General features: G+C 45.7%; 1 long non-coding RNA gene across 1 annotated transcript; it reads right to left on the bottom strand.

The window, feature by feature from the left end:
- Positions 1–224: 224 nt before the first annotated feature.
- On the bottom strand, positions 225–26961 carry LOC114892651. Its single transcript, XR_003792760.1, has 3 exons — positions 26784–26961; positions 26010–26434; positions 225–1104 (listed from the first exon to the last, which is right to left on the bottom strand). It is a non-coding gene; the product is annotated as an uncharacterized LOC114892651 (long non-coding RNA).
- Positions 26962–27300: the final 339 nt, after the last annotated feature.

Genomic DNA, 27300 nt, shown 5'->3' with positions numbered 1-27300 from the left:
CTGTTTCACAGTAAGACTGTAGTCTCGCTTTGGTTTCTCCCCACTGATCATCTACATCACTATTGTTCCACATATGGACGAAGTACATTAACAATTCATAATCGGGCTTCCCTGGTGGCGCAGTGGTTAAGAATCCGCCTGCCAATGCAGCGGACACGGATTCCAGCCCTGGTCCGGGAAGATCCCACATGCCGCAGAGCAACTAAGCCCGTGTGCCACAACTACTGAGCCTGCGCTCTAGAGCCCATGCGCCACAACTACTGAGCCCGCGAGCCACAACTACTGAAGCCCACGCACCTAGAGCCCATGCTCCGCAACAAGAGAAGCCACTGCAATGAGAAGCCCACGCACCGCAACAAAGATCCAGCGCAGCCAAAAATAAATAAATATTTTTAAAAATTCATAATCATAAATGTAAGGACTGATAGTTTTTCACGATTATTGTAACGACACATTTCCCAATATTTGTGACTGTTTATGTTTTTGATGCTGCAGTGTGTTTTAGGCATAGTATTCCTCGGAGAAGGGTGCCCCAACCCAATATTTGAAAACTATGCTCGCTTATCAGTTTAAGGAGCCTCAAGAGAGAAATAAAAAGTCAGCTTAGGGACTTCCTGGTGGTCCAGTGGTTAAGGCTCCACGCTCCCAATGCAGTGGGGGCCCGGGTTCAATCCCTGGTGGGGGAACTAGATAACTGCATGCTGCAAGGAAGATCTCACACGTGGCAACGAAGATCCCAGTGCAGCCAAATAAATATTTTTTTAAAAAGTCAGCTTCAAACATCTTAAAAGATGTTTAAGCAGATCTTTGTTGTCACAGTGAAGCTGTTCATTAGTCTCAAGACTCCAGGAGGCCTCTGACCACGTCTGTGTTTGCTAACGTGTGCCCGTTTCTCAGCCCAAATCTTGGAACAAGGTCAACAAGAGTAAGATAGGTTGTTCTCTAAAAGGACAAGTGAAGGAATGATGCCACCCCTACCTGCTGAGGCCAAGTTCCTGAAGGGTCGAAGCATCACATCTCTGTAGAGTTCCTCTGAACAGGACTTAGCAAAGCCCACTCTGCCCAGGTGAAGTCTGCAGCCACATCCTCAGAGACCACCGAGTCCTGAAACAGAACACGTATGTTAGAGCAACAAACCCACGTCCTCCAGTACAAGCAGGAAGGCTGGTGCAGCTCACAGCCCAGGGGAACTGGACTCACCTACGTTCACCCAAGTCTCTGTCGTCCTCCAGCGTCAAATCTAAGCCTTAGGAGTCAGACCTTTCCACTCTATCCACAGTCCTCTTGTTCACTGATCTCATCACATCCCATAGATCTAACAGCACCTGGGACATCTTTTTTTTTTTCTCCTTTTTTTGCCAAGCCACGGCAGCATGCAAGAACCTAGTTCCCCGACCACAGATTGAACCCACGCCCCCTCAAGTAGAAGCATGGAGTCTTAAGCACTGGACTGCCAGGGAATTCCCCAAGCACCTTTGACATCCTGAACTTATTGCCCCAGCAGTTAGGTTGTGACCATTCCTGGTTTATTTCGTCCCCATGTGCACTATGAAGAAATGACAGAAATGCTCTAGAAATGAACCATGTCTGCATCAAGATCACCCATTTCAAATGACAACAACTATTTTATCTCCCTTTTCCTTGCCCAACACAGTTATGGGCACATGAGACAAGCATCAGATCTACAGAGGTGGTTAACAATGGGAAAACACTGAAGGACTGGGGAGGTGGTATTTTTTTTTAATGCACCTTCCAAACTGTCAGAAACCCAGAGGGAAATTAGAACGGCCACCACCAGTCTTGACTGGCCATCTTTCTGGAAGAACACTAGGCCATTAAGAGAACACAGGCCTACCGTGCACCGCAACAAAGAGTAGCCCCCGCTCGCCGCAACTAGAGAAAGTCTGCGCACAGCAACAAAGACTCAACGCAGCCAATAATAAATGAAATAAAAAATAATGAATTAAGAAATAAAAAAGAACACAGGCCTATTTTTCCAATCGGAATATTATTTTGGAGAATTTTTAGTTTGGACTTAAGTGTGAAGTTTTGTGCAAATTAACTGTGAGGGAGAAGCGCAAAGCTCTTGACACTGAACCCAAGGCCCAAAAGAAGTAAACAACAGGATTCTCTGAATTCAGATCCATCAAATATTGATAGGAATATGGAAATACCAGACACCCGTCAGGGTAAAGTTCATAATGTTTGACATCTGATCAAATATAAGGCATTCGAAAAAGCTGAAATGTAGGGACTTCCCTGGCGGTCCAGTGGTTAAGACTCCGCACTTCTACTGCAGGGGGCATGGTTTCCATCCCTGATCGGGGAACTAAGATCTCACGTGCCTCGAGGTGTGGCCAAAAAAGAAATAAAAATTTTTAAAAGGTTGAAATGCAAGACTCATGATGATGAGAGAAATCAATCTATTGAAACACCCCAGCACTGACACCAAGTTAAGGAACCTTTATAATTGTCTTCTATATCAGTGATCCCCAACATTTTTGGCACCAGGGACCGGTTTTGTGGAAGACAATTTTTCCACGGATGGGGCGAGGGGGGAGGGTTCAGGCGGTAATGTGAGCAATGGGGACTGGCAAATGATGCTTCACTTGCTTGCCCACCACTCACCTCCTGCTGTGCGGCCTGGTTCCTAACAGGCCCAGGTGTTGGGGACTCCTGTTCTATATGACAAAAACCTTATATAGAGAAATGGAGCTTTACTTTAAAAGACCCAAATCAAACCTCAGGACACGGAAACTACAACATCTTAGATGAAAAATATACTGAATGGAGGGACTTGCCTGGTGGTGCAGTGGTTAAGAATCCGCCTGCCAATGCAGGGGACACGGGTTCGAGCTCTGGTCCCGGAAGATCCCACATGCCGCGGAGCAACTAAGCCCGTGCGCCACAACTACCGAGACTGTACTCTAGAGCCCACGAGCCACAACTACTGAGCCCGCACGCCTAGAGCCTGTGCTCTGCAACAAGAGAAGCCACCACAATGAGAAGCCCGTGCACCGCAACGAAGAGTAGCCCCCGCTCGCCACAACTAGAGAAAGCCCGCATGCAGCAACAAAGACCCAACGCAGCCAAAAATAACTAAATAATACACACACACACACACACACTGCATGGCATTAAAAGCAGATAAAATACTGCAGAAAAAAGAGATGTGAACATAAAAGGATGGGTCTTTACTGCAAAGATGTGAACTCTGCAATAAAGTATCAAAAAATATAGAGAGCATCTGTGAGCTGTGAAAGGACCCCTAACAACCAACTACACATGTAACTAGATTCCAAAATGAGAGAAGGAAGCTAGAAGAAAATCTTCTAGCTATAATAATCAAAATTATTCAAAGTGAATGAAAAATATAAAGCCCATATCTAAGAAGGCTGACAATCACCAATCACAGGAAACAAAGAAATCTACACCAAGGCTTGTCATAATTCCCAGAGATGAGGGAATTCCCCAGCTGTACGGTGGTTAGGACTCCATGCTTTCACTCCCCAGGGCCTGGGTTCCATCCCTGGCCAGGGAACTAAGATCCCACAAGCCATGCAGTGAGGCAAAACAAAACAAAAACCAGAGATGAAGAGAGTATCTTCGAAGCACCCAGAGAAAAACAACACATAATACACAGATGAACAAACATAAGGTTGATACATGAGTTCTCACTGGAAATAATGCCAGTGCAAATACATTGCTGTAACATATTTTACGTGCTCAGAGCAAAATTGTATGTCACAGAAAATGTCTATACTAAGAGGAAACACCTTTCTACACTATGGCAACTGAGTCAGACACACAAATGCTGAAAGAATCCATTCCCAGCAAACTGGCACTACCAGAAAAGGGAAAGGAAGTCTTTCAGGCAGAAGAGACAGGACATCAGCTAGAATGGGAGATCTGTACAAAAGCTTGGAAGGTTCTGGATGTGTAGATACATGGACATAGATATAAGATGGGGACTTCCCTGGTGGTGTAGTAGTTAAGAATCTTCCTTCCAATGCAGGGGACACAGGTTTGATCCCTGGTCAGGGAACTAGGATCCCGGATGCCGCAGGGCAACTAAGCCCGTGCACCACAACTACTGAGCCTGAGCTCTAGAGCCTGCGAGCCACAACTACTGAGCCTGCATGCCACAACTACTGAAGCCTGTGCGCCTAGAGCCCATGCTCTGCAACGAGAAGCCACTACAGTGAGAAGCCTGCTCACCGCAACAAAGAGTAGCCCCCGCTCACCACAAGAAAGCCCACACGCAGCAATGAAGACCCAACACAGCCCAAAAAAAAAAAAAAAAAAGATTAGATGGGTTTTCATTTTTTTGTCATTTCAGTCTGAGAAATACTTGATTATTTCAATAAAACGCCAATATACTGGAGGGCTAGTATATATCTAGAAGTAAAACACATGACGACAGTTGCAGGAAGACCAAGAGAGTGGAAATGATGTCTTTTCTGTAGCGTTAGGTTTTTTCACTTCCTTTCCCGGTGGCTTACTTCCTTTTAAAGTTAGAACCGGTAATATCCTTTTTCCTCGTTTTCTCTACTGCTGTTCATTTGCTGTGAAGCCAGGTTAAGTGGCCCCTCATCTTGGAGAATGTCAACATGGGTAAGGGTCAGTCCTTTGACCCCAGGCTTCTGGCCCCAATGTCAAGGCCAACAGGTAGGAGCACCACATCTCTGCCATGAAGGTCAAGCTCAATTCGGGTGTCGACTCCCCAGGTGGCGCTGCCACAGTGTGAAATCCTTGAGGGACCTGTAGATGCATAATCTACAATGCACCAATTTCTCTCCAATGTGAAGAAATTTTCTGATGTATTTGCAGTTAAGGATAAAAACAATTGGGACTTCCCTGGCAGTCCAGTGGTTAAGACTCCGCGCTTCCACTGCAGGGGGCCCGGGTATGATCCCTGATCGGGGAAGTAAGATCCCACAAGCTGCGCAGCGCAGCCAAAAAAAAAAAAAAGGGTAAAAACAAGACTGCAGGGCTTCCCTGGTGGTGCAGTGGTTGAGAGTCCGCCTGCCAATGCAGGGGACACGGGTTCGTGTCCCAATCCGGGAAGATCCCACATGCCGCGGAGCGGCTAGGCCAGTGAGCCATGGCCGCTGAGTCTGCGCGTCCGGAGCCTGTGCTCCGCAACGGGAGAGGCCACAACAGTGAGAGGCCCGCATACCGCAAAAAAAAAAAAAACAAAAAAAAACCAAGACTGCAGTTGCACTGTTGAACACACACACACACACACACACACTCTGGAAACAACAGAGGCCCCAAGAGCAAATGGATAAGTTAATCAGATGGCTCACAGGTTCAGATACCAGCTTGTGTGAAACAGACTGGGCTAAGACGGAAAACATTTTCAACATAATATCAATAGTGTATTACTGGGAATACCCACTGATTAAAAGTTCGAAAGAAGCAAAATTACACCAAACACCCTTTGGTGATAAACATGAGAGGGCAGGGGCTTCCCTGGTGGTCCAGTGGTTAAGAATCCGCCTGCCAATGCAGGGGCCATGGGTTTGCGCCCTGGTACTGGAAGATCCCACATGCCGTGGAGCAGCTAAGCCCGTGTACCACAACTACTAAGCCTGTGCTCTAGAACCCGCATGACACAACTACTGAAGCCCGTGAGCCACAACTACTGAAGCCCACATGCCTAGAGCCCATGCTCCGCTACAAGAGAAGCCACCATAATAAGAAGCCCATGCACCACAACAAAGAGCAGCCCCCACTCGCCACAACTAGAGAAAGCCCACACACAGCAACGATGACCCAACGCAGCCCAAAAAATAAAACAAAAAACGAAAAACAAAAGAAACACAAAACTTGAGTAGCTGTATTTTACACAGAGCAGATTTCAGAAGAAGGAAAATTCTCAGAGATAAAGAGAGGCATGACATGATGATAAAGGCATCGATTGTCCAAGAAGACATAACAACCCTTAGCGCGTGTGCACCTAACAACAGAGTCCACATGCTAGAGACAAAAACTGATACGACGGCATCGAAAAATGGATGAATCCACTATTAAAGTTAGAGACTTCAATATATCTCTATCAGAAATGACAGATCCTGGAGGCAAAAAGTGAGTAAGAAGATAAATGAACTCAACAGCACCATCCACAACGGGATATAATTCACAACTACGGACGACGTCATCCAGAGACAGCAGCACACAGATTCCTCTCAAATGCACGTGGGACCGTCACCAACATACACCGTATCTTGGGCCATAAAACAAACCTTAATGAATTTAAAAGAATAGAAATCACAATGAATGCTCTTAGGCCACAGTGGAATTAAACTGGAAATAACATAAAAGTAGCTGGAAAGTCCCCCAAGTACTTGTAAACAACAAACTTCCAAATAACAAATGGATCAAAGAAGAAATCTCCAGAGAAATAAAAAATATTTTGAACTTAATGAAACGAAAATAACAGTTATCAAAATTTGAGGGATGCAGGGCTTCCCTAGTGGCACACTGGTTAAGAACCGCCTGCCCAGTGGTTAAGAATCTGCCCGGCCATGCAGGGGACACGGGTTCAAGCCCTGCTACAGGAAGATCCCATGAGCCACGGAGCAACTAAGCCCATGTGCCACAACCGATGAGCCTGCGAGCCACAACTACTGAAGCCCACGCGCCTAGAGCCCGTGCTCCGCGACAAGAGAAGCCACCGCAATGAGAAGCCTGCGTACCGCAACAAAGAGTAGGCCCCTCTCGCTGCAACTAGAAAGAGCCCGCGCGCAGCAACAAAGCCCCAACACAGCCAAAAATAAAGAAAAAAAAGCCACCCGGCAATGACCAACCACCCTAAACGACCACGTGCAGACGCTCCACCGTGCTCAGAGTCTGATGCAACAACAGCAGGACCCACTAGCACAGACAGTGATGGTTAACCAGGTGAGTCTGCTCCTTGCAGGGCACCTCTTGCTGTAGGAACCCTAACAACTCAAGGGAGCACAGGCCAACCTCCAGGAGACACCTTCAGATACACAGGCCACGCAGAACAGAGCTAAAGTATCTCAGCTCCACACTCCCTGAGGGCCCTGATTTGTTCTCGTGGGCCTTGCCATCCACTGGAGGAGTAGTGGCTGAGAAAAGGGTTTCCAACTCTATGGAGTCTTCGTCACAGGCCTCATCATTGTTGCCCTGGTTAAATGTGCGCTACCGTGGCCTCAGTATCTATGTCCTTGGACATATCTGCTACTCAGAGGATTGCTATTCCTGATGCCGAGGAATCACAGGATGGATCGTCGAGGGTTTAGCTAAGCTGCTCCATGGTACCGCTGCTCTGGCATCCATTCTGTTGGGCCAAGCAGCCTTCAGGGTCCTGGAATTGACACTAGCCCCTTGCATGAGTGCATGCCCTAGACGGCAGCCCCCAGAGGCACGAACAAACCTAAGTTCCTCATATGACTTCACCAGCGGCCCTTGTAATCAACAGTCTCCCCTGCTTCCCCTTGTGCACCCCTTACATAAGACCCCTGTGGAGCTTATCACAGAGATTGTCAGAGTGGATCAAGGAAACAAGACCCAACCATAGGTTGTCTACAAGAAACTCACTTTAAATATAAAGATGCAAATAACAGAAAATGGATGGAGAAAGACATACCATACTAACACCAATCAAAAGAAAACTGGAGGGACTTCCCTGGTGGCGCAGCGGTTAAGAATCCTCCTGCCAGTGCAGGGGCCATGGGTTCGCGCCCTGGTACTGGAAGATCCCACATGCCGTGGAGCAGCTAAGCCCGTGCACCACAACTACTGAGCCTGCACTCTAGAGCCCGCATGCCACAGCTACTGAAGCCCACATGCCTAGAGCCCGTGCTCTGCTACAAAAGAAACAACCGCAATGAGAAGCCCGTGCACCGCAAGAGCAGCCCCCGCTCGCCGCAACTAGAGAAAGCCTGCACACAGCAACGAAGACCCAACGCAGCCCCCAAAAACAAACAAAAACCGAAAAAAACCCACAAAACTTGAGTAGCTGTATTTCACACAGAGCAGATTTCAGAGGAAGGAAATTCTCAGAGATAAAGAGAGGCATGACATGATGATAAAGGCATCGATTCTCCAAGAAGACATAACAACACTTAGTGTGTGTGTGCCTAACAACAGAGTCTACATGCTAGAGACAAAAACTGATACGACGGCATCGAAAAATGGATGAATCCACTATTAAAGTTAGAGACTTCAATATATCTCTATCAGAAATGACAGATCCTGGAGGCAAAAAGTGAGTAAGAAGATAAATGAACTCAACAGCACCATCCACAACGGGATATAATTCACAACTACGGACGACGTCATCCAAAGACAGCAGCACACAGATTCCTCTCAAGTGCACCTGGGACCATCACCAACAAACACCGTATCTTGGGCCATAAAACAAACCTTAATGAATTTAAAGAATAGAAATCACAATGGATGCTCTTAGGCCACAGTGGAATTAAACTGGAAATAACATAAAGGTAGCTGGAAAGCCCCCAAGTACTTGTAAACAACAAACTTCCAAATAACAAATGGATCAAAGAAGAAATCTCCAGAGAAATAAAAAATATTTTGAACTTAATGAAAATGAAAATAACACTTATCAAAATTTGAGGGATGCAGGGCTTCCCTGGTGGTACAGTGGTTAAGAACCACCCAGCAATGCAGGGGGCACGGGTTCAAGCCCTGGTACAGGAAGACCCCACAAGCCACGGAGCAACTAAGCCCATGTGCCACAACTAATGAGCCTGTGAGCCACAACTACTGAAGCCCGCGTGCCTAGAGCCCATGCTCTGCAGCAAGAGAAGCCACCACAATGAGAAGCCCGTGCACTGCAACGAAGAGTAGCCCCTGCTCGCCACAACTAGAGAAAAGCCCGCACAAAGCAACGAAGACTCAATGCAGACAAAAATAAAATTTTTTTAAATGTGAGGGATGCAGTGAAAGCAATGCTTAGAGAAAGCACTGAAAGGATATATTAAAAAAGAAGCAAGATAAAAAATCAATTATCTAAACCTCTACCTTAAGAAACTAGAAAAAGGGCAAATTAAATCTAAAGTAATCAGAAGAAAAAAATACTAAAATTTGGAGCAGAAATCAATAAAATTTAAAACAGGAAATTGGTAGAGAACATCAACTAAACCAAAAGCTGGCTCTCTGAAAAGATCAATAAAATCATACACTAACTAGGAAAAAAATAGAGAAGACAGAAATTATTACTATCAGCAAAGAACTAGGTGATATCAATTACACGTCTTATGGATGTTGAAAGGGTAATAATGGAATACTATGAATAACTATACCCACAAATTTAATAACCTCGATGGAATGGCCCTATTTCTTGAAAGACACAGCCTGCAAGAACTCACACAAGAAGAAATAGATAATCTGAATAGTCCTATATCTATGAAAGAAACTGAACGAACAATCAGTAACCTTCCAGGAACCTTGCTACACTGTTGGTGGCGATGTAAATTGGTGCAGCCACTATGGAAAACAGTATGGAGGGTCCTTAAAAAACTAAAAACAGAATTACCATATGATCCAGCAATCCCACTACTGGGCATATATCTGGACAAAACTCTAATTCAAAAAGATACATACATCCCAATGTTCACAGCAGCACTATTTACAATAGCCAAGACATGGAAGCAACCTAAATTTCCATTGACAGATGAGTGGATAAAGGACATGTGGTACACATATGATGGAATATTACTCAGCCATAAAAAAGAATGAAATAATGCCATTTGCAGCAACATAGATGGACCTAGAGATAGTCATACTAAGTGAAATAAACCAGAGAAAGGGAAATATCATATATTGCTTATATGTAGAATCTAAAACAATAAATAAAAGAAAATAAAACATACAAATGAACTTATTTCCAAAATAGAAAGAGACTCACAGACATAGGAAACAAACTTATGGTTACCAAAGGGGAAAGGGGCATGGACAGAGGGATATATTAGGAAGTTGGGATTAACATATACACACTACTATATATAAAATAGATAATCAACAAGGACCTATTGTATAGCACAGGGAAATATACTCAATATTTTGTAACAACCTGTAAGAGTAAAGAATCTGAAAAATATATGTGTGCATGTGTGTGTATAAAACTGAATCGCTGTGCTGTACACCTGAAACTAACACACTATTGTAAATCAACTATACTTCAATAAAAAAGTAAAGTAAAAAATAATATAATTACTAACCTTCCAAAACAGAAAACACCAGATCCAGATGGGTTCACTGGTGAATTCTACCAAACATTTGAGGAAGAAATTAATTCTCTACAATTAGTTTCAGAGGACAGAAGCAGAGGGAATGTGCACTAATGCATTCTATGAGGTAAGCATTTACCTAATAACAAAACCACACAGACATTACAAGGAAACTATAGATCAGTCTCTCTCATAAAGAGTGATGTAAAAATCCCAAACAAAATATTAACAAACTGGGGATTTCTCTGGTAGTCCAGTGGGTAAGACTCCATGGGGGGCCCAGGTTTGATCCCTGTTCGGGGAACTAGATCCCATATGCCGCAACGAAGAGTTTGCATGCTGCAGCTAAGTAGACCGCATGCCTCAAGGAAACCACAACTAAGACCCAGTGCAGTCAAAATAAATATTTTTTTAAAATATTAACAAGCTGAATCCAATAATATAGAAGAATTATAGGCCATAACCAAGTGGTATTTATCCCAGGTATGCAAGGCTGGCTCAACATTCAAAAATCACTTCAGGGGACTTCCTTTGTGGTACAGTGGTTAAGAATCCACCTTCCAATGCAGGGGACGTGGGTTTGATCCCTGGTGAGGAAACTAAGATCCCACATGCCACAGGGCAACTAAGCCCACGTGCCACAACTACTGAGTCTGCGCGCCTCAACTAGAGAGCCAGCATGCTGCAAACTACAGAGCCCATGCGCTCGGGAGCCCGTGCACCACAACTAGAGAGCCTGTGGGCCACAACTAGAGAGAAGCCCACGCGCTGCAATGAAAGATCCCACGTGCGGCAACTAAGACCCAACACAGCCAAAAATAATAAAAATAAAATAATTTTAAAAAATCACTTCAACGGTCTAAACAAAAATCACAGCCTATCAAAAGATTTTTCTAAATCTATTTGAAAAGGCAAGACTATGGAGATGGTAGTAAAAGGATCAGTGGTTGCTGGGGATTGCGGTTGGGGGAGGGGCGACTAGGAGGCGCACAGGGCATTTTTTAGGGCAGTGAACGTGTTTCGTAGGATACTATAAAGGTGGACGCATCTTCTTCTAAACCCACAGAACATACATGCAAAGTCAACTGTGGACTGTGGGTGATGACATGTCAGTGTAGGTTCATCCACAGGAACAAACACACCACCATCTCACACGTCCAGGGGTCTGTAGGCCGGCAGGCCCAATTTACCATGCGCCGTTAACTGCCCACGGGCATCTGGTAGCCCTCCTAGCAATACAGAGCAGTGGCGCACCACGATGACCACTCGCTGGGCCCTGCTGCAGACGAGGCCCTCCCAGGCCCTGAGACGGGGCTGCTGGCACCCAGCTGCCCTGATGCCTTGGGTTGTGCATGCAGCACCACACAGGCTCACGCCTGCAGAGGCCTCCTTCCTGAACTGAACTGGTGCTGGCAGGACAGAGGTGAACCAGTGCCCCGGCACCTCCCACGTGACGATGGTCTTGTGGACCCACAACCCAGGTGGCACTCAGGAAATACCCAAACACTCGAGCCACGTGCAGCAGATGCCTTGTGTCTAGATGCTTTCCATGGAGCTGCTGACCGCTTGGCTAAGGACTATTCGTTGCCCAGCCAGGGCAGGGGCAGTTTCCCTGAAGGGGCCTTTCATTGCATGTGGGTAGACAGCCCTGGCAAGGCTGCACAAAAGGATGGCAGACATAGTTGGACAGAGCCCAGAATCCCCCAGGGTGTCTCCCGCCCCTCTCCAATGCCCTGGGATTCAGCGGATTCCAACGCTCTTCCGACGTCTGCTTGTCTTAACCACATTACACTGCTTGAGCACGAGACTTCTAAACTTCACACTCAGACAAGTTCACATTCGATTAGCTGAGATGAGGCGTGTCAGTCATCAAGCAGACATCGGAGGTGAATTACAACAAACAGGATGGATCCATTCGTGATGTGATCTGTGGTCTGACTAGGAAGAACTTTCAGAGCCCCATCCTCTTCCCTGCCTGGCCCGGTCTATGTGAATGGATAAGGAGGCCCACGAGTGCCATGTGTCCTGTGGGTGGGAAGATCAAACCTCATAAACACCCAGCCACGACGGAGGCCCCACCAGCTCTTCCTCTGGCCACCTGCAAGAGCGCACACCTGCGTCCATCTCCCCAGATTACCAACTATCTCCTGATCCTCTTGGTGCAAGTGGCATCACCCTGACAACCAAGCCCATCTTGGGTGGGGGCAGGGTTGATCCCCCTCCTAAAGGGCAACCATAGAACAGAAGATGTTTGGGGGCTGAGAAACAGGGGTCTAGTATGGGCAATTTGGAGATGAGGCCGAAACATCCAAGTGTATACAATTTCCAAAGTTTTCAGAAGCACGTGTCACAGCAGAAAACCCTCGAGGCCACCCAAGTGGCTACTAGCAGTAGAATCAAGAAATGAACAGGGTGTAGCCCCATCACAGGGCCCTACAGGCTAGCAAAAGTGACCAGACTGCCATCCCATGGGCAGCTAACAGCACTGAGTAACGGAAAACTGACAGAATGCCATTTGCACTCCAAAGAAAGCACACAGAATTAAAACACAGTGACCCAGGGAGGCACACACTTGTCACTCACCCGACAGAGGAGGCCTGTCTGGGAGTCATGTTGAGCGGGGGCTGGTGTGAGGGATTCATCCAGGTCTTGGCCTGGCCGTCCTTCCGTGGATGTCCACTTTAGTAGGTTTAGGTGGGTCCCGCAATGGCTTATGCATTTTCTACAGACACTATATTTGACAATTAAATCCTATGAAGTGGGGGCTTGGAGACAAGATGGCAGAGGAGAAGGACGTGAGCTCGTCCCCCTCATGAAAATACCAAAATCACAACTAACTGCTCAACAACCACTGACCAAAAACCACCGGAAGCTACCAAAAAAGTTACCCTACATCTAAAGACAAAGAAGAAGCCGCAAAGAGACAGCAGGAGGGGTGCAATCACGATGAAATCAAATTCCATACCCACCAGCTGGGCAACCCACAAACTAGAAAATATTTACACTGGAAAGGTTCACACACAGGAGTGAAAGTTCTGAGCCCCACATCCATCTCCCCAGCCAGGGAGTCTGGCATCGGGAGGGTGAGTGCCCAAACCAGCTGGACTTGAAGGCCACTGGGGTTTAATCACCAAATTCCACACGACTTGGGGAAACAGAAGCTCTACTCTTGGAGGAGGCACACAAGGTCTCGAGCACACCAGGACCCGGAAGGAAAAGCAGTGACCTCATAAGGGCCTGGGCCAGACCTACCTGCTGATGTTGGAGGATGTCCCGTGGAGGCAGGGGGCGGCTGTGGCTCACTGTGGGGACAGAGACACTGGCAGTGTAAGTTCTGGGGAGTGCTCATTGGCGTGACCGCCTGGAGGCAGAGGTTTTCTCATCAAGACCCGGCCCCACCCAACAGCCTGTAGGCTCCAGTGCTGGGATGCCTCAGGCCAAAAAACCAACAGGGCGGGAACACAGCCCTGCCCATCCGAAGACAGGCTGCCTAATGTCTTCCTGATCCTACAGCTTCCCACTAAACACACCCCTTGACACGGCCCTGCCAACCAGAGGGACAAGACCCAGCTATACCCACCAGTGCGCATAAACCAGTCCCTCCTACCAGGAAGCCAGCACAAGCCCTTCGCCAGCCTCACCCACCAGGGGGCAGACACCTGAATCAAGAACTACAATCCCGGGCTTCCCTGGTGGCACAGTGGTTGAGAATCTGCCTGCCAATGCAGGGGACACAGGTTCGAGCCCTGCTCCAAGAAGATCCCACATGCCGCAGAGCAACTAAGCCCGTGCGCCACAAATATGAGCCTGCGCTCTAGAGCCTGCGCACCTACTGAGACTGAGTGCCACAACTACTGAAGCTCACGCACCTAGAGCCCATGCTCCGCAACAAGAGGAGCCACCGCAATGAGAAGCCCGCGCACAACAAAGAGTAGCCCCTGCTCACAACTAGAGAAAGCCCATGCGCAGCAACAAAGACTCAATGCAGCCAAAAATAAAATTAATTAATTTAAAATAGAACTACAATCCTGCAGCCTGTGGAATGGAAACCACAATCACAGAAAGTTAGACAAAATTAGACAGCAGAGGAATATGTCCCAGACGAAGGAACAAGATAAAAGCCCAGAAGAACAACTAAGTAAAGTGGAGATAAGCAATTTACCCAAAAAAGAATTCAGAGTAATGACAGTAAAGATGATCGAAGATCTCGGAAAAAGAATGGAGGCACAGACCAAGAAAATACAAGAAATATTTAACAAAGACCTAGAGGATCTAAACAACAAACAGAAATGAATACAATAACTGAAATGAAAAATACATTAGAAGGAAACAATAGCAGAATAAATGAGGCAGAAAAACAGATAAGTGAGCTGGAAGACAGAATAATGGAAATCACTACCCTGGAACGGAATAAAGAAAAAAGAATGAAAAGAAATAATGACAGTCTAAGAGGCCCTCCAGAACAACATTAAACACACCAAAATTCGTTCACATTATAGGGGTCCCAGAAGGATAAGAAAGGACCCGAGGAAATATTCTAAGAAATAATAGCTGGAAACTTCCTTATCACAAGAAAGGAAGCACAGGGAGTCCAGGCAGGATAAACCCAAGGAGGAACAAGCCAAGGCACATATTAATCAAATTTACAAAAACTGTGACTTCCCTGGTGGTCCAGTGGAGAAGATTGCACGCTCCCAATGCAGGGGGCCCAGGTTCGATCCTTCGTCAGGGAACTAGATCCCACATTCCACAACTGAGAGTTCACATGCCGCACTAAGGGTCTGCATGCCACAACTAAGAGTTTGCATGCCACAACTAAGAGTTCGCATGCCACAATAAAAGATGCTGCATGCTGCAACTCAAGATTCCACATGCCGCAACTCAAGATTCCACATGCCGCAACTCAAGATTCCACATGCCGCAACAAAGATTGAAGATCCTGTGTGCCGCAAATACGACCCAGCACAGCCAAATACATAAATAAAGATTTTATTAACTTACAAAAATTAAAGACAGAAAGAAAATACTGAAAGCAACAAGGGAAAAGCAACAAATAACATAAGAGGGAATGCCCATAAGGTGATAGGGTGATTTTCCAGAAGAAACGCTACAGGCCCAAAGAAAGTGGCACAGTATATTTAAAGTTATGAAGGGGAAAAACCTACAACCAAGAATAACCCTACTCAGCAAGGCTCTCATTCAGATTCAACGGAGAAATAGAAAGCATGGCAAAAAAGCAAAAGCTAAGAGAATTCAGCACCACCAATACAGCTTTACAACAAATGCTAAAGGAACTTCTCTAAGTGGGAAAGAAAAGGCCAAAACTACAAACAAGAAAATTACAAATAGGCAAGCTCACCACTAAAGGCAAACATACAGCAGAGGTAGGAAATCATCCACATACAAATATGATATCAAAACCAGCAATCGTGAGAAAAGGAAAGTACAAATACAGGATACTGGAAATGCATCTGAAATTAAAAGACCAGCAAGTGAAAACAATCTTGTATGTATATAGACTGCTATATCAAAACTCCATGGTAACCTCAAACCGAAAATCTACAATAGATAACCACAAAATAAGGAATCCAAAACACAACACTAAAGTTAGTCATCAAATCTCAAAAAAATCCTACAAAAACAAATCCAAAACAATCAACAAAATGGCAATAAGAACATACAAATCAATAATTACCTTAAACATAAATGGATTAAATACTCTAACCAAAAGACACAGACTGGCTGAATGGATACAAAAACAAGATCCGTGCATATGGTGTTTACAAAAGACCCACTTCATATCTAGGGACACATACAGACTGAAAGTGAAGGGATGGAAAAAGGTATTCCACACAAATGGAAATCAAATGAAAGCTGGAGTAGCAATACTCATATTGGATGGAACAGACATTAAAATAAAGGCTGTTACAAGAGACAAAAAAGGACACTACATAATGATCAAGGGATCAATCTAAGAAGATATAACAATTGTAAATATATACGCATACAACAGAGGAGCACCTCAATATATAAGGCAAATGCTAACAGCCATCAAAGGAGAAATTCACAGTAACTCAATAATAGTGGGGAACTTTAACACCCCACTTTCATCAATGGACAGATCATCTAGACAGAAAACTAGTAAGGAAACATAGGCCTTAAATGACATACTAGACCAGATGGACTTATTATTTATACATTGACTCTTTTTTTTGTTTGTTTAAAAGTTATTTATTTATTTACTTTTGGCTGTGCCAGGTCCCCGCTGCTTTGAGCAGGCCCTCTCCAGCTGCCGTGAGCCGGGGCCACTCCTCCCTGTGGTGCACGGGCTTCTCATTGTCGTGGCCCCTCCCGCTACATAGCACAGGCTCCAGGAACGCGGGATTCAGCAGCCGTGGTGTACGGGCTTCAGTACTTGTGGCTTATGGGCTCCAGAGCGCAGGCCCAGCAGCCGCGGTGCACGGGCACAGCTGCTCCGTGGCATGTGGGATCCTCCGGGGCCAGGGATCGAACCCGCGTCCCCTGCACTCGCAGGTGGACTGGTGGACTCCCAAACACTGTGCCACCAGGGAAGCCCCACATTGACTCTTTTTAATACTTATTTATTTTTGGCTGTGAGGGGTCTTCATTGCTGCGCATGGGCTTTCTTTAGTTGCAGTGACCGGGAGTTACTGTTGATTGTGGTGCAAAGGCTTCTCACTGCACTGGCTTCTCTTGTTGTGGAGCACAGGCTCTAGGCGTGGGGGCTTCACTAGTTGTGGCACGTGGGCTCAGTAGTTGTGGCTCACAGGCTCTAGAGCACAGGCTCAGTAATTGTGGCGCATGGGCTTAGCTGCTCCGCAGCATGTGGGATCTTCCCAGACCAGGGCTCAAACCTGTGTCCCCTGCATTGGCAGGAGGATTCTTAACCACTGCGCCACCATGGAAGTCCCTAGATCAGATGGACTTAATTGATATTTATAGAGCATTCCAACCAGAAGCAGCAAAATACATTCTTTTCAAGTGCACATGGAACATTCTCCAAAATAGAACACATGCTGAGCCACAAAGCAAGCCTCGGTAAATTGAAATCATATCAAGCATCTTTTCTGATCACAACACTATGAGAGTATAATTCAACAAGAAAAAACTGTAAAAAACACACACACACACACACACACACACACAAACACAAACACATACAGGCTAAATAAACAATATGCTACTAAACAACGAATGGATCACTGAAGAAATCAAAGCAGAAATCAAAAATACCTAGAGACAAATGAAAACGAAAACATGATTCAAAACCTCCAGGACACAGCAAAAACACTTCTAAGAAGGAAGTTTATAGCAATACAGTTGTACCTCAGGAAACAAGAAAAATATCAAATAAACAACCTAACCTTACACCTAAAGCAACTAGAGAAAGAAGAATAAATAAAACCCAAAGTTAGTAGAAGGAAAGAAATCATCAAGCTCAGATCAGAAATGAATGAAATTAAAGACAAAGAAAGGAATAGAAAAGATCAATGAAAGTAAAAGCTGCTTCTTTCAAAAGATAAACAACAAAACTAATAAACCTTTAGCCAGGCTCATCTAGGAAAAAATGGAGAGGGCTCAAATCAAAAAAATTAGAAATGAAAATGGAGAAGTTACAACAGACACCACAGAAATACAAAGGATCATAAGAGACTACTACAAGCAACTATATGCCAATAAAATGGACAACCTAGAAGAAATGGACAAATTCTTAGAAAAGTACAATCTCCCAAGACTGAACTAGGAAGAAATAGAAAATATGAAGAGAAAACTCACAAGTACTGAAATTGAAACTGTGATTTAAAAACTCCCAACAAACCAAAGTCCAGGACAAGATTGTTTCACAGGTGAATTCTATCAAACAGTTAGAGAAGGGTTAACACCTATGCTTCTGAAACTATTCCAACACACTGCAAAGGAAGGAACACTCCCAAACTCATTTTATGAGGCCGCCATCACTGATACCAAAACCACACAAAGATACCACAACAAAAAGAAAACTGCAGGCCAATATCACTGGTGAACACACACGCAAAAATCCTCAACAAAATACTAGCAAACCGTGGGAATTCCCTGGCAGTCCAGGGGTTAGGACTCCACGCTCTCACTGCTGAGGGTCTGGGTTCGATCTCTGGTCAGGGAAGTAAAACCCCATAAGCCACGCAGCATGGCCACAAAATAAATAAATAAATAAAACTAGCAAACCAAATCCAGCAATACATTAAAAGGATCACACACCATGATCAGGTGGGATTCACCCCGGGGATATGAGGGTATTCAATATCTGCAGCTCGGTCACTGATACGCCACTCGGACCATCTGATCCTCTCAACAGACACAGGAAAGGTTTTTGACAGATTTCAAAACCGATTTACGATAAAAACTCTCCAGAGAGTGGGCACAGAGGGAACATACCTCAACATAATGAAGTCCATATATGACAAATCCACAACTAACATCACACTCAATGGTGAAAAGCCAAAAGCATTTCCTCTAAGATCAGGAACAAGACAAGGATGTCCACTCTCGCCACTTTTACTCAGCATAGTTTTGGAAGTTCCGGCCATGGCAATCAGAGAAGAAAAAGAAATAAAAGGAAAAGAAGAAGTAAAACTGTCACTCTTTGCAGATGACATGATTCTATACATAGAAAACCATAAAGATGCTGCAGAAAACTACTAGAGCTCATCAAGGAATTCTGTAAAGTTTCAGGATACAAAATTAATACACAGAAACCTGTTGCATTCCTATACACTAACAACAAAAGATCAGAAAGAGAAATTAAGGAAACAACTCCATTCACCATCGCATCAAAAAAATAAAATACCTAGGAATAAACCTACCTGAGGAGGTAGGTTTATGTATTCTGAAAACTATGAGATGCTGAGGAAAGAAACTGAACATGACACAAACAGATGGAAAGATATACCATTTTCTTGGATTGACAGAATCAATACTGTCAAAATGACTATACTGCCCAAGGCTATCTACAGATTCAATGCAATCCCTATCAAATTAGCAATGGCATTTTTCACAGAACTAGAAAAAAAATTTTTTTAATTCGTCTGGAAAGACAAAAGACCCCAAATAGCCAAAGCAATCTTTGGGTCAACAAAAAACGGAGCTGGAGGAATCAGGCTCCCTAACTTCAGACTATACTATGGAGTTACTGTGATCAAGACAGTGTGTTACTGACACAAAAACAGAAATATAGATCAATGGAATGGGATAGAAAGCCCAGAGATAAACCCACGCACCTATGGTCAATTAATGTACAACAAAGGAGGCAAGAATATACAATGCAGAAAACAGTCTCTTCAGTAAGTGGTGCTGGGAAAACTGGACAGCTGCATGTAAAAGAATGAAATTAGAACAATCTCTAACAACTTACACAAAAATAAACTCAAAATGGATTAAAGACCTAAATGTAAGTCCGGACACTATAAAATTCTTAGAGGAAAGCACAAGCAGAACACTCTTCGACATAAATCGCAGCAATATCTTTTTCGATCCATCTCCTACAGTAATGAAAATAAAAACAAAAATAAACATATGGGACCTCATTAAACTCAAAAGCTTTTGCACAGCAAAGGAAATCATAAACAAAAAGACAACCCACAGAATGGGAGAAACTATTTAGAAACGATGCAACCAACAAGCGATTAATCTCCAATATTTACAAACAGCTCATGCAGCTCAATATCAAAAAAACAAATACCCAATCAAAACATAGGCAGAAAGGGACTTCCCTGGCAGTCCACTGGTTAAGACCTCGCCTTCAAACGTATGGGGTGGGTTCGATCCCTGGTCGGGGAGCTAAGATCCCACATGCCTCGTGGCCAAAAAATCCAAGGCATAAAACAGAAGCAATATTGTAACAAATTCAATAAAGACTTTAAAAATGGTTCACATCAAAAAAAAAAAAAAACCTTAAAAAAAAGTAGGCAGACCTAAATAGACATTTCTCCATAGAACACATACAGATGGCCAAGAGGCACATGAAAAGATATGCTCAACATCGCTAATTATTAGAGAAATGCAAATCAAAACTATGAGATACCACCTCACACCAGTCAGAATAGCCATCATCAAAAAGTCTACAAATAATAAACGCTGGAGAGGGTGTGGAAAAAAGGGAATCCTCCTACCCTGCTGGTATTAATGTAAATCTGTACAGCCACTATGGAGAACAGTATGGAGCTTCCTTAAAAAACTTAAAATAGAGCTAGCATATGATCCAGCAATCCTACTCTTGGGCATATATCTGGAGAAAACCATGCTTTGAAAGAATACATCACCCCAGTATTCACTGCAGTGCTGTTTACAATAGCCAAGACATGCACGCAACCTAAATGTGCATCAACAGATGAATCGATAAAGATGTGGTACCTATACACAATGGAATTTTTCAGCCATTAACAAGAATGAAATAATGCCATTTGCAGCAACATGGATGGACCTAGAGACTGTCATACTAAGTGAGGTAAGACAGAGAAAGACAAATATATGATAACACTCATATGTTGGATCTTATTTGAAAAAATGATACAAATGAACTTATTTACAAAACAGACTCACAGATTTCGAAAATTTATGGTTACCAAAGAGTAAACCTGGGGGGGTGGGATAAATTAGGAGCTTGGGATTAACATACACACAGTACTCTAACACAACAATGTAAAGCAACTATACTCCAATAAAAATTAATTTTAAAAAATACACACACTACTATAATATAAAATAGATAACCAACAAGAACCAACAAGACCACCGGGAACTCCACTCAATATTCCATAATAGGGCTTCCCTGGTGGTGCAGTGGTTAAGAATCCGCTTGCCAATGCAGGTGACATGGGTTCGAGCCCTCCTCTGGGAAGATCCCACATGCTGTGGAGCCAACGCAGCCAAAAATAAATAAAATTTAAAAATATATATTCCATAATATCCTAAATGAGAAAAGAAATTGAAAAAGAATAGATATATGTATAACTGAATCACTTTGCTGTACATCTGAAACTCTCACATTGTAAATCAAATACAGTCCAACATGAAATAACAATAAGTATTACATATGGAAGATCCACAAAGAAGTTGAATCAGAGAATAAGCTTATAATCAGAGTATAGGGTTTTTGGTAAGTTTCCAGAAATGCAATACAAAAACAGATCTTGGTACATTGTGAATCACTAGTAACAGCAGCTAAAAGACACCCTTAGAAGATAACCTAGACTATTAAGACTAACTTCAATGGCACCTTTTCAATTTGTTAGAAATTGTAAGTCCTAAAGTATGTCTGCGAAATAATACAAAATTTATATAGCAATCTCTACCCCGGGTTCCTGGCACAGAGCTCTTAAAACCCTTGTAAATTCCTAAGCGATAAGTACACCAGGAGCATCTTTCGTTCTGTGGAGGCAACTGGGTGGGCTCCGGGATGGGGCTGGTCAGCAGAAAGGCTGCGCCATGATTGGAAGCTTGGGCTTTTCAGCCCCACCCCCCAACCTCCAGAGAGGGGCGAGGGGCTGGAAACGGAGTGAATAAGTGATCACGCCTGTGTGAAGAAGCCTCCATAAAATCCCAGTAGCAGGAGGTTCTGAGAGCTTCAAGGTGAACACATCCACACCAGGAGGGTGACACACCCCAAGTCCAGGGGCACAGAAGCTCCTGCACTCGGGACCCTCCCAGACCTCGCCCTGTGTATCTCTTCATCTGGACGTCCGTGTGTATCTTTTATCATATCCTTCCCTAAACTGGTAAACATAAGCAAATGTTCCCCTGAGTTCTGAGAGCCACTCTAGCAAATTAACTGAACCTGAGAAGGGGGTTATGGGAAACTCTGATCTGTAGCCAAGTCAGACAGAAGTTGTGGGCAACGTAGGGACCAGCTGCTTTCGATTAGCATCTAAAGTGGAGGGACGGTCCTTAGGGACTGAGCCCTTAACCAGTGGGGGGGGGGGGGGTCTGGCACTGTCTCCAGGTGGACGGTGTCAGAACTGAGTTGGGTTGTAGGACACCTGGTTGGTGTCACAGAATTGCTGGGTCTGGGAAACCCCTATAGCTCTGGCGACCAGAAGTATCAGAAGTGAAATGCTCTGTGTGAAAGTAAAACAGACAGACACAGTGCGGACAGCTGTAGTTTCTTCCAAGGCAATCTCTAATGAAGGAAATAAAATGATTTTTTATCTTTTCGGCCGCACCACTTGGCTTGCGGGATCTTAGTTCCCCGACGAGAGATCAAACCCGGGCCCCCTGCAATGGAAGCTCGGAGTCTTAACCGCTGGACCGCCAGGGAAGTCCCTGAAACGATCATAAAGGGAAAATTATAAAGTGTTACCGAACGACATCAAAGTAGAAAGAAAGAGAGAGTACATGTTCTCGGAAGAGAGACGCAGTGCCATCATGATAGCCACTCTCCCAAACAGATGCAGAGTGTTAACAAAATTCCATTACATCCAAAACCAGGTCGGGTTTTTTTGTTTGTTTATGAAAAACTACTTCTAAAAACTGAAATGAGAGTCAAATGTCTAAGAATAGCCAAGTTTCCTACAGAACAAGGTGGAAGAACTTTCCTTAAAACACATCAAAGCATTTAAGTCCGGACAGTAGTTGGGGCCACACAGCATTAGCAGGAGGAGGGACTCACAGACCTGGGGAAAGAATGGACATGGGGCAGGAATCTCCTCCAGCGCAGGACAAACGGCTGTCTACGGGCGATGGGGTAGGGGGGTGGGTAACACTGTCAATGTCATGTATAATAATCCATTTAATGCAGATTATTGGGGGGTTTTTTTGGCCGAGGCCCGAGGCATGAGGGATCCTAGTTTCCTGACCAGGGATCGAACCCACACCCCCTGCAGTGGAAGCACAGAGTCTTTACCACTGGACCGCCAGGGAATTACTTTCAGAAGGTGAAGGCAAGTGTCCCACGACTTCTGTATACAGATTTTTCTTATATAAGGAAAATAAAAAAGAAGCTACAAAGGAGGAGACTGACCAATTTATATCTGTTAACCCTGAGTCCATTCACCAGCACAGAATAAAGGGGATGAAAAGATAAACCACACATGGGGAGAAAATATTGGCAGTGCCTGCAAACGAAAAAGGATTCATGCCCAGAGCATCTAAAGAAAACTGAAGAAATCAATAAACATACAAATACACACATCACACAGAAGATGAACCACCACACCCTCGTCCGGTAAGAACCCTACGTAACCACAAAGAGACCCTGGCTCCCACTCGAGGTGGACAAACATTTATCGAGGTCACTCAGCGATGGGGACCACAAGGAAGAAATAAACAGGCGGGCAAGAATACACTCCAGACACGACCAGCATTTTCTGAGTAAATTTAAACTTATCCATAAGCTCCGAAGCCACGCTTTTTTCTCTGAAGTGCAGAAACTCAAGTCGCATCTCGCACTTGGAGATAAAAACAAGAATGACTGTCGCAGCATTGCTAGCTAATCAAAAAATGCACTTGGGGAATTCCCTGGCAATCCAGAGGTTAGGGCTCTGTGCTTCTACTGCAGGGGGCCCGGGAACTAAGATCCCACAAGCCATGGTGCAGCCAAAAAAAGAAAAAAAACACGTGGAAGAACCCAGGCAGCAAAGGCACTGGAACACGAGTCAACGGGAGAGCTGAGCCTCAGACACCAGCACGTGTGAAACAGACTGGGGCTGAGGAACCCCAGAGAAACTTCTGTGTGACATTATTGGTGATTTACGAACTAACGTTCACTTATTGGAAACTGAAGGCGCAAAATCAGACGACACACTGCTTGGTGATAAGAGATGGTAAAGGTATGAATAATAACAAAGAATCAGGACAGAGGTCACCTTGGCAACAGGAGGGAGAGAAGACGTGGGAGAAGCACAGGAGATGCGGAGATGCCAACAGGTACCAGGGCCTACCTGTACACCTGGGGGGTGAGTCCACAGGTGTTTATATTGTTATTAATGTTGCAGCAAAACAGAAACAAGCAAACGGGCTTAGGCACAGACCAGCCTAACGGGCCTGAAAGAGATAAGCAACCTTGGTTATTCTGTAGCTGTTACTACTAACAAACACCTGTAGCTAGACTTGTCCTTCACAAAGCTGATTACTCTAGGAATCCACATGAATTAACACTCTGCACCTGGCACTCTTCTCCCCCTACACTCCCTTGTAGCGCTCTTTATTTCACAGGCCTATAACTTCAGGGATACCAGACCCGGTTGCCAGGCTGCCCAACGCCAGCTGTGACCACTTTGAAATAATGCAAGAAAAAAATGCAAGACCTTCACCACTTTGATCATTATCACCCACCCCAGACCAAGAGTCCTGAGTATAAAAAACTTCTCTCTACCCTCTCGAGGAGGCACAGTTCTTGAGGCGCTAGCCTACTGTGTTCCCCCCTTTGCCTGGCAAAGAATCCAGCTATTCTTTCTTTTCCTCAAAACTCACTGTCTCCATATTTCTGTTCCGCATCGGTGCACAGAGAGCCAAGATTATTTTCGCATCATTAACTTAACGCAAAAGTCACACGATTTAAGAGCAGCCCCACGGGAAGCACAGCATACCTCAGAGAGGACACACTACCCCCAGCACTACTGGAAGTGGGTCCCCTCCCCTCATGATCATGGCATCAACAGCTCCTCCTGTGGTAGTTCCATGGTCTGGACGCCACCTGCATGGGGTGAGGGGGGCAGCAAGACCCCAGGGCACCTCCCTTCACCTCCCTCGCAGGCTCAGCTTTGCACTCAGCTTGTCCCCCACCCCAGGTGATGCCCCTGCTTCAAGCTCCGTGGGTCATTTACAGGAGACAAAGACCCTCCTCCCAGAGTGTGAATGGGAGCCTGCAGGATCCCTGCTTCCACCTGTGTTCACGGATAACGTAGAGGGAAATTCTAGGGCACTTTTATGGTTTTAATAACTGGATCCTGCTTATTCCTTTCAGAAGACAGGCATTGAGACAGGCTGGGACCTGGGACCCTTTGCTGCAGTGCTTGCACCTGGACAACCATCTCCTCCAGCAACAGATGCAAAGAAACTCTAAGGGACTAAAAATAACTGCACTCATGCGCAGTGGGGGCAAATTAAGAACAAGATACAAAAACGCCAAAACCCAACTGCCACTTCCGAGGTACCGGAACAAAAGCAGAGTCCTGTGCATGATGCCCGCACACTGCACCACCAAGGGGGTGGCCAGACCATCTAAGCCACCCCTCCAGCCCGACCCACCCACCTACCCCCACCCCCACCCCGTTTAAGGGACCAGCCCGCCCCTCCTCCTGGATCCAGCAAAGGCACCAGTTACTTGTTCTCGCGCCCTCGTGCTGTAGCAGGAACCTCAATAAAGCCTTGCCTGAACTCTTCACCTGGCCTGATCAATTTCTACTGATTAAGGGCTCCAAGAACCCAGGTAACAGTTATCAGCTAATACCCTCATGGTAACACAGTGTTTGTAAATTAATCAGAATTGAACACTAGTTGCTTTTACAGGTCACATTTTACAGAATTTTCATTAATCTGAATGCCACGTGTCAACAGGAAATGGAACAGGACCAGAGCGTCAGGAACTCGGTAACTTGTATGGAAGAGTCACTATTATTTTTATAAAGACATGAATCCACCTCTTTGTCGACCTTATTTCAGTGTACTGTCAAGTTTATCAGCGTAATAGCCACTTATCTTACCAGCAAAAGTGAGTTCAGCAATAGAGGGAGTAATTGCAATCTATGACGGACCACCGGCAAACCCAGAGAATAATGAAGGGGCGCTTACTATTATAGGGAAAAGGAGTAGTTTGGAGGGGCTGTAATAACCGAGGAGTCCATTGGAGGAGCTGGGCGTCCAAAATATGGAGGCTTCTCAGTGGCTGGGCTGTCCTGGCCCAGAGAGGTTTTCTTCTTTCTGCTGGGTAGTAAGATGCGCCTTCCCGTTGGAGATGTAGAGGGTGGTCTCTACCTGTTTGGAGTAATTGATGAAGCTTGGGGAGAGGGAGGGGGACGCAGAGAGCTCTCCCTATAGACCCATTTCCACTCCAACTTACCTGAGGTTTCTTCAATTAATTCCACAGAACTTTCTGCATTTTCCCCACAACTGCAGTGGAAGACAGGACATTCCTGAGACCCTTCCCAGAACAACACGAGTCGAAACAACACGCTCCGCGCCAGGAGACCAAGAACAGACCTGAGGAACTTACTACTCTAAGTGGAAGGAGAGGGGGAAAGGATCCGTTATTTTACCTTTACTGAAAACTGAGGCCAGAGTGAAAGCAGAACCGTCAGGTCCAGGGTGGGTCCCCTGCAGCCACCCCAACCGCCCTCCCCAAGTCCTGTCCTCCCTCCGACCCCACCCAGCAAAGGACTCGGGGAGGGACCCCCGCGTGGGGACGGGACAGGACGCCAAGACCCCACCCCGGGGCGGAGGGCTTATTGGGGTGGAGACTAGCAGGGGGAGCGCGGAGGGAGACGCGGGACCCCGTCAGCTTCCAGCGGGTTCTTTGCCTGTGCCAACCAGCCCCTCCTGGTCTCCGGCCCCAGCTTGGGCACTCACCATCTCCTCCTCGCTCTGAGCTCTCCCCGGCGTCATGCCAGCGGCCCCGAGACTTGGGCAGGTGAGAGCGATGGGGAACGTACTCCTGGGAGAGCGTGGGCCAGGCACGCAAGAGCTTGGCGTTCTCACGAGCTCAGCGTGCGCACCAGCGTTGCTTAAGTTAAAGAGCCACGACAACACGGGCCGAAATTGCGCCCGCCCCCGACCCTAATTGGACGGTGCCCTGGGCCCCGCGCCCTGATTGGACGGAGTTCGGGACTCCACGCCCTGATTGGTGGGGGGTGGGTTCCAAATTCTTCCCTGACACTTGATTGGGCAGTTCTCCTTCCCCTACTTACAGATGAGAGGTTAGTCCTCCAGGCCCCGCCCCCGCCGTTCCTAATTGGACAGCATCACGGACTCCCTGGGAACCCGAGCAAAAGGCCGGCTGAGGCCACGTGTTGTCTGCCTCAGACGGTACCTACGCGGCCTCCTTCCCGGGACGGGTCTCCGAGCGGAAACCCCTCCCTGCAAGGCG

Source organism: Monodon monoceros, unplaced genomic scaffold (assembly GCF_005190385.1).
Source record: "Monodon monoceros isolate NGI ecotype Baffin Bay Population unplaced genomic scaffold, NGI_Narwhal_1 Super_Scaffold_12, whole genome shotgun sequence".
NCBI classification, from domain to species: Eukaryota; Metazoa; Chordata; class Mammalia; order Artiodactyla; family Monodontidae; genus Monodon; species Monodon monoceros.
This window is presented reverse-complemented; position numbering and strand designations above follow the sequence as displayed.